This window comes from Eptatretus burgeri, chromosome 4, assembly GCF_056783735.1.
Source record: "Eptatretus burgeri isolate ZD-2024b chromosome 4, Ebu_testis_v1, whole genome shotgun sequence".
Classification (NCBI taxonomy): Eukaryota; Metazoa; Chordata; class Myxini; order Myxiniformes; family Myxinidae; genus Eptatretus; species Eptatretus burgeri.
The window spans coordinates 52,356,018-52,362,952 of record NC_140964.1 but is presented as its reverse complement, the minus strand read 5'-3'; the positions used below and the strand labels follow the sequence as shown (position 1 = coordinate 52,362,952).

The window sequence follows — 6,935 nt, the reverse complement described above, 5'->3', positions numbered from 1 at the left end:
AGCCTTTTCAAATAAGGACAAACAATAACAAACGATGTTAACGTCATTGATATCTTGTACGAATACACATACGTCATCGGCGTATGCCAGTACCTTGATGGGCCGTTCAAGCTGGGACAAGCTAACCCCTGTTAGTCTACAGCGCAAAGAAACCAGTAGGGGTTCGATGGAGAGAGCATAAAGCAACCCGGAAAAAGGGAGGTCAGGTCAGGTATGGGAGCATGTGCCAGAACAGCGCGTCGCTGCGTCCACTTTCCGCCGGTACTCCAGGGGCCTCCGTCTAGCCATCCCCCAGGCAGATGCCAGGCCCATCCCCACCTCCTTGAGATGATGGTCAACCTGCTGCAACCACGAGGCATGTGGTCGGCCCACTGGCCTCCTCCACTCATGAGACTCCCTCGCTGAGAGAATCTAGTGAGCAGGATCAGCGTCAGGAAAACGAGCCACATGTCCATACAGCCGCAACTGATGCTCACGGACTATACAGGTAACAAATCTCATCCGAGTCCCTCTCAGCAACCGCTCGTTGGATACAAAATCCGACCAGCGATAGCCAAGGATTCTCCGAAGAGACCTGGTACCAAAGGAATTAAGTCTCCATCTCAGATCCTTGGTCAGAGTCCAAGTCTCACATCCATAGAGCAAGACTGGAAGTACCAAGGACCTGAAGACTCGGACTTCCGTCCTCCCGCACAGGTACTGGCAGCGCCACACCCCATGATCCAGTGAATCCATGATTCCCCAGGCCCGACCCAGACGTCTATTGACCTCTGACTCGCAGCCAGCAGAGACATGAATATCACTGCTAAGGTAAGTGAATCTCTCCACGACCTCAACATCCTCACCACAAACAGACACAGACAGGACAGCAGCATCCAAGATGTTACCGAAAGCCTGGATCTTAGTTTTGACCCAAGAAACCCGTAATCCCAGCGGCTCCGACTCCTCATTCAGCACCTCGAGGGCTGCTAAAAGGATGTCTAAAGTCTCCGCAAAGATTACTGCATCATCTGCAAAAACAAGGTCCGAGATCTTGACATTCCCAAACGATGCACCGCAGCTTGATCTCTCCGACATCCTCCCTAAAATCCAGTCCATACAAGTGCTGAAAAGTGTGGGGGCAAGTACACACCCCTGACGAACTCCAGTAACAACTGGAAATAAGTCAGAGATGGTACCACCACACTTCACAGCACTCTCAGTACCAGAGTGGAGTTCAGACATCAGATCGATCAGTTTTGGTGGCACCCCACGAAGACCAAGAATCCTCCAAAGGACATCCCGATTCACTGAATCGAACGCTTTACAGAGATCAACATAGGCTGCAAGCAACCCCTGCCGAAACTCTTGTCTGCGTTCGGTCAGGACACGAAAGGCAAGGATACGGTCAATCGTTGACCTCTTTGGTGTAAACCCTGACTCCTCTGGACGCTCGTGCTCAAGCAGATGGTGGCGAACCCTATCAAGAATTATCCGAGCAAAGACCTTGCCCGGCACTGAGAGCACCGTCACCCCTCGGTAGTTGTTGCAGTCTTGGCGATCACCCTTCCCTTTCCAGAGAGGAACAACAAGGCCCCTCTTCCAGTCAGTTGGGATGATGCCTGTGTTCCAGGCAGAACACAAAACTGCATGCAACGACACGAGTGCAGCATTTCCACCAGCCTTGAGAAGTTCGGCATTGATGCCACAGATCCCTGGAGCTTTGCCCCGTTTCAACTGGTTCACCGCAGCCCGTATTTCCACAAGCGAATGTGGACCACAGTTGATTCGAGGGTCAGCAACAGGGATTGTAACACCCTTGACGTCCAACTCGACAGCTGGGGGATCAGCCTGGTACAACCACTCAAAGTATCCGGCCCAGCGGGCCTTCACTTCAGACTCCTCTGTCAAGAGCCTACCACTCTGCTCGAACTGCAGTGCTCCGAGGGATGGGCTTAGATGAACGCAATGCGCGAATTCCCCTGTAAGCGGGACGAGAATCACCTGTCCACAGGTGATGCTCTACCTTGTCTACCTCTACCTTGAAAGAGGGAACCTTGTCTAATTCCCTTGTTAATAGACAAAGGTGCAACAAGTTCATTGTTTATCTTAAGCACACTATAAATATTATTGTATCGTATTTTAATATAAGAGATGAAGGTTGAACCAAGTCCAAACCACTCAAGTACTACGAAAAGGTACCGATGGTCAACACGGTCAAAGGCTTTCTCCTGATCAAGGAGAAGAAGACCTAAATCTTTAGGGTTTTCCTTGCACAGTTCAATGATGTCTCTCACAAGGGAGATGTCATAAATGGAATGTTTTGGGACACAGTAACATTGGTCTTCTTTCAACAATGAGGATAAATAAGGAGTAAGTCGCGATGCCAGGGCTTTTGAAAATATCTTATAGTCCATACATAACAGGGAGATAGGACGCCAATTTTCAATACTCAGCATGTCTCCCTTTTTTGGAATGAGGGTAAGAAGAGCTCGTCGGCAACTCCGAGGTAGCTCTCCAAGCTGGCAGCTTGCGTTCAAGGTCTTAATGAGTTCTGGACCCAATAAATGCCAAAACTTCTTGTAAAATTCGGTTGCAAGTCCATCCAATCCAGGTGCTTTCCCAATGGCAAGGCCGTGCAGGGCAGTGCCAAGTTCATCCAAGGTGATGGGTCTTTCCAGTTGGGAACGCCCATCTTCACACAACACTGGCAGGCCGACGGAGATAGAGGCGACACTGACAGGATTTATTTGTTCCATTGAATATATTTTTGAAAAGTATTCCTTCACGAAAAGTTTGATTTCTGATTGTGTAAAGGTAATGGATGAATCTGCTAATCGCAACTGAGAAAGCTGTTTACTGGGAAGACGTTTCTCGAAGGAAAAGAAGTACTTGGTTGGTACGTCTGCCTCATTCAGGTGCCGCACCCTCATCCGAACTAAGGCACCACGTGCATTCCTCTCAGTTAAGGTTTTTTGTATGTTACTATTATTTTGTCCGATGACTCGTTGGAGTTGTAAAATCTCTAACTGTAATATTTTCTTAACTTCATGGTCAGCCCTTGTTGAGAAAAAATGATACTGTTGACAAAACCCTTTAATTTGGGTTTTTACTAAATCCCACCATATCAGCGGTTAAACAGAACAGCTTAACTTCTGTTCTCGGAGAGCCGTCCAGAAGGATTCAAAGGCCTGAACGAAGTTGAGGTTTTCTAGTAAACTGTTATTGAATTTCCAGTGAGAGCTCCGTGGACATGGTTTAGAGAGTTGAATATAGACTCGAGCTAGGGAATAGTCAGAGAAACCAGAAGGCACGATATCGAATTTATAAACTCCATGTAATAAATGAGAATTTACATCGATGCGATCAAGCCTCGCAAGTGAGATGTGGTTGTTTAAACAACGACACCATGCATAAGACCGATCAGAAGGGTGCTGCACGCGCCAAACATCATGAAGATTATATTTCGCAATGATGTTTGCAAAAAGTTTTGCGGTACATAGTTGGGGTTCCAGCCCGTTCCGGTCAAATGAAGCATTAACAGTACAGTTAAAATCGCCACCAATAATTAGACAAGTCTGCAAATCCAGTGTTTGCAGGAATTTTCTCAGTTCGGCAAAAAAGGAGATCCGCTCGTCATTTTTGCTTGGAGCGTACACATTGAGAATTGTGAACTTGACCTGATTGATAGAGAAGGTCACGGAGGCAAGGTGTCCATCAATAATACTCATTAAATAAGGCAGGACGGATGGAAATATTTCCCTAAGACAAACATGATGCCTGCCTTCAACGTGGAGTTGTTACTGAAGAAACATTCCTTGTCCATAAATAGTCGCCACTGAGCATGAACAGATCGGACAGCATGGGTCTCTTGTAACAAAGCTATGTCGAGACCGTTGACCTCTTCCAACTGTTTAATTTGGATCATGCGGAGCGGACTCCCACCACCATTAACATTTATTGTTCCAATCTTGAAACTGGCTATGAGGAAAATAATAGTTTCTAAGAATAAGATCAGAAGCGGGATAATTGATTAGGATCCCTTTTCACCTTGGCAATCAGTTTTTTTAAGCGGTGACAGTGTGTCTGGTGGAAACCGAATAAGTCAGGCTTACGTACGATAGCCTGAGCGCACTCAAGGAAGGACGGTAGATCTGGGAAGTATTCCGTCAGGTTTATATTGCGTTTCCTGTATGTATTTTGTAAGAAGAGTCTTATTTGTTCGGGGGCGGGGGGGGTGGGACCTTGACCGGTGAGCTTCTCCACTGTTTCCACCTGACTGTTCCTGTTTGCTTCCTCCAGGTCAGATTCGTCAGAGTCGGTTTTAGTTTCCGAGTCACACAAGCTTGTACCATCCTGGATATCGATACATTCGTCAGTATTGATACACGGATCTGGACTGGTTACCAGGTCTATGTGCTCTTCCATTGTGGGAACATCTGGTGAAGTAATGGAAATAATCGGGGGATTTGATGAAACGGAAACACCATCAGTGGATGCTGAGATCTCGCCTCCCTCAACCGTCACGGTGTTATCGACCTCCAACGGCGTGGGGGTATACAGTACTTTTGGGGTCTCTCGTAAAACATCCATTTTAACATTTCCTGCGTTTCCAGCTTCACCACGTGATGAGATGGGAGCAGTAACAGGGTTAACATTTATTTCGATATTTCCGGTTGACAAGGATTCAGGGTTAACATTTGTTTCGCTATTTCCCCCTGACAAGGATTCAGGGTTAACATTTGTTTCGCTATTTCCCCCTGACAAGGATTCAGGGTTAACATTTGTTTCGCTATTTCCCCCTGACAAGGATTCAGGGTTAACATTTGTTTCACTATTTCCCCCTGACAAGGATTCAAGGTTCACATTTACCGAAGTGACGGCAGGTTCATCACTCGTGGTCTGTGTATCACCGGCAATGGACTTTCCAATAGGAGAGTTTTTAACGAGTGAAACAGTTTCATTTACTGCGATAACAGGTAAAGCGGTCTCTGTAAGGGAGACGTCTCTGTCCTCACCGGTAAGTAGGGTAAACTTGTTGGTCGTAGGTACCGGGGTCCGGGTCCATTCGGGTCCATTCCGGGTCCATTCGGGTAAACATTGCCGAGTGACGTCACTCGTCAGTCACAACTGCGGGACCATTACCCACAGATTCCTCGTTTGTAAATGCTCCCTTCTTCTGGGTTAAACGACGATCAGGTAAAGTCTTTCTCTTCCTTGATGGAACGACGGTGAAACCAACCCAAACATTCGTTTTGCTGTTTAGACTGTCATGTCGGGCTGAGAGGCCTGGGCCTTATGACTGGGCATGGAATTCGCTTCCTTCAGGGTCGAGGAAGAAGAAGAGGACGTATTCTTGTTGACGAGGTTTGTTTCAACGTTTGACGAAGTCGCCTTTGGGGAAGATCGTTTCAAGTGTCCGAAATTACCACATTCGAAACATTTCAGGGTGTCAGTGGTTACGTAGACTTGGTTATCATGATTATCAATTTTGAGTTTTAAAACGATGTTCAAGGTTCAAGGGAGGAAGCACCACATAAGCTCGTCTCCGGAAAGACATCACATGCTTCGTCCGATCGTCCTGGCTACGTAAAGGTAACATTGTGATCTGAGAAACCACAGAACCATAACGAGATATTTCGGAGATCAGTGTCTGATTATTATTCAGGAAAGGAGGGGCGTTCGAGATAATGACCTTCACGCCGGAGTGTCCAGAGGGGAGACGAGCACGAAATGTCCGTCATCTGTTGATAGTCCGGTCGATACGATTTCGTGAACCAGTTCTGTCTCAGACACGAAGATTACCACACGTTTGTTCATTCGCGAGGGGCACGAACTTTGTCAGTACCAACTATGTTTCCTGTAGCGATAACGAGATCCTCGACGCTGACGTCGTCGGGCGGGACACAGATGATGCCATGTTTTCTTGTTAATGCTTCAAATGCCGAATTACGGGAATACGAAGTCATATTTAGGAAGGGGAGGGGGGGAGGGGTGATTGCTCTCGTGCGGTAATTAAATACGAGCCGAGACAGGTTTCCAAAGGAAATAAACACAGCTACAGTGAGGAAAAAAACGATCAGTTGAAGGCCTGGGATGGGCCGCCAACTAAAAGCTATCCACACGAAGCTGTGGGCTCTTTCTCTATCTCAGGGGAAAAGGTATGCGAGGAGAAAACAGGGGGATGGGGAAGATATGAACCGAAGGGCAAGCCGTGAAATAACAAGGACAGATGGGCGGGGTGGGGTGATGACGGCGCGAGGTCTAATGAAGAGGGGAGGGTTGGGGCACAAATAACGATGCACAGAAGGAAACAAAGGAAGGGAGGTGAAAAACAATGCGAAAGGGGATAGAGAGGCGAGAAAACAGGGCAGATCACAGCTCACGAAGACCACACAGCCGCCATGACACTCCACTCGACTCACCAGCGGGGCGAGAGAGACAGAGACAGAGAGAGAGAAAAAGAGAGAGAGAAAGAGAGAGAGAGAGACACACACAGAGACAGAGACAGAGACAAGGTTTTTGGGTCTCTCTCGGGTCTCTCTCGGGTCTCTCTCGGGTCTCTCTCTCTCTCTCGGGTCTCTCTCTCTCTCGGGTCCCTCTCTCTCTCTCTCTCGGGTCTCTCTCTCTCTCTCTCTCTCTCTCTCTCTCTCTCTCTCTCTCTCTCTCTCTCTCTCTCTCTCTCTCTCTCTCTCTCTCTCTCTCTCTCTCTCTCTCTCTCTCTCTCTCTCTCTCTCTCTCTCTCTCTCTCTCTCTCTCTCTCTCTCTCTCTCTCTCTCTCTCGTGATTCTTCACCATTGAAAGATGGGGCCAAAAACAATACATATCATATCTCAAAAGGTTATGGACAAGTTATGACAAAACTTGGTAGATGAGTTGGGTCGGTGACAAGAACAAACTGATTCGATTTTGGTTCAGATCCGACTTATCGGTGGGATAGAAAACGTGAACTGTTC

At 47.4% G+C, this 6,935-nt stretch overlaps 1 protein-coding gene across 2 annotated transcripts in view; it reads right to left on the bottom strand.

The window, feature by feature from the left end:
• Positions 1–6,935, bottom strand: part of LOC147028067 (integrin alpha-8-like) — a 225,910-nt gene that overhangs the window by 204,914 nt on the left and 14,061 nt on the right. The window contains exon 1 of one of the 2 annotated variants that reach the window (XM_085878074.1): positions 4,998–5,131. The exons of the other annotated variant lie outside the window; for it this stretch is intronic. The gene's annotated coding sequence lies outside the window, so the exon portion shown is untranslated. Of the gene's footprint in view, positions 1–4,997; positions 5,132–6,935 lie in introns of those variants that run through there. 2 annotated transcript variants of the gene reach the window in all.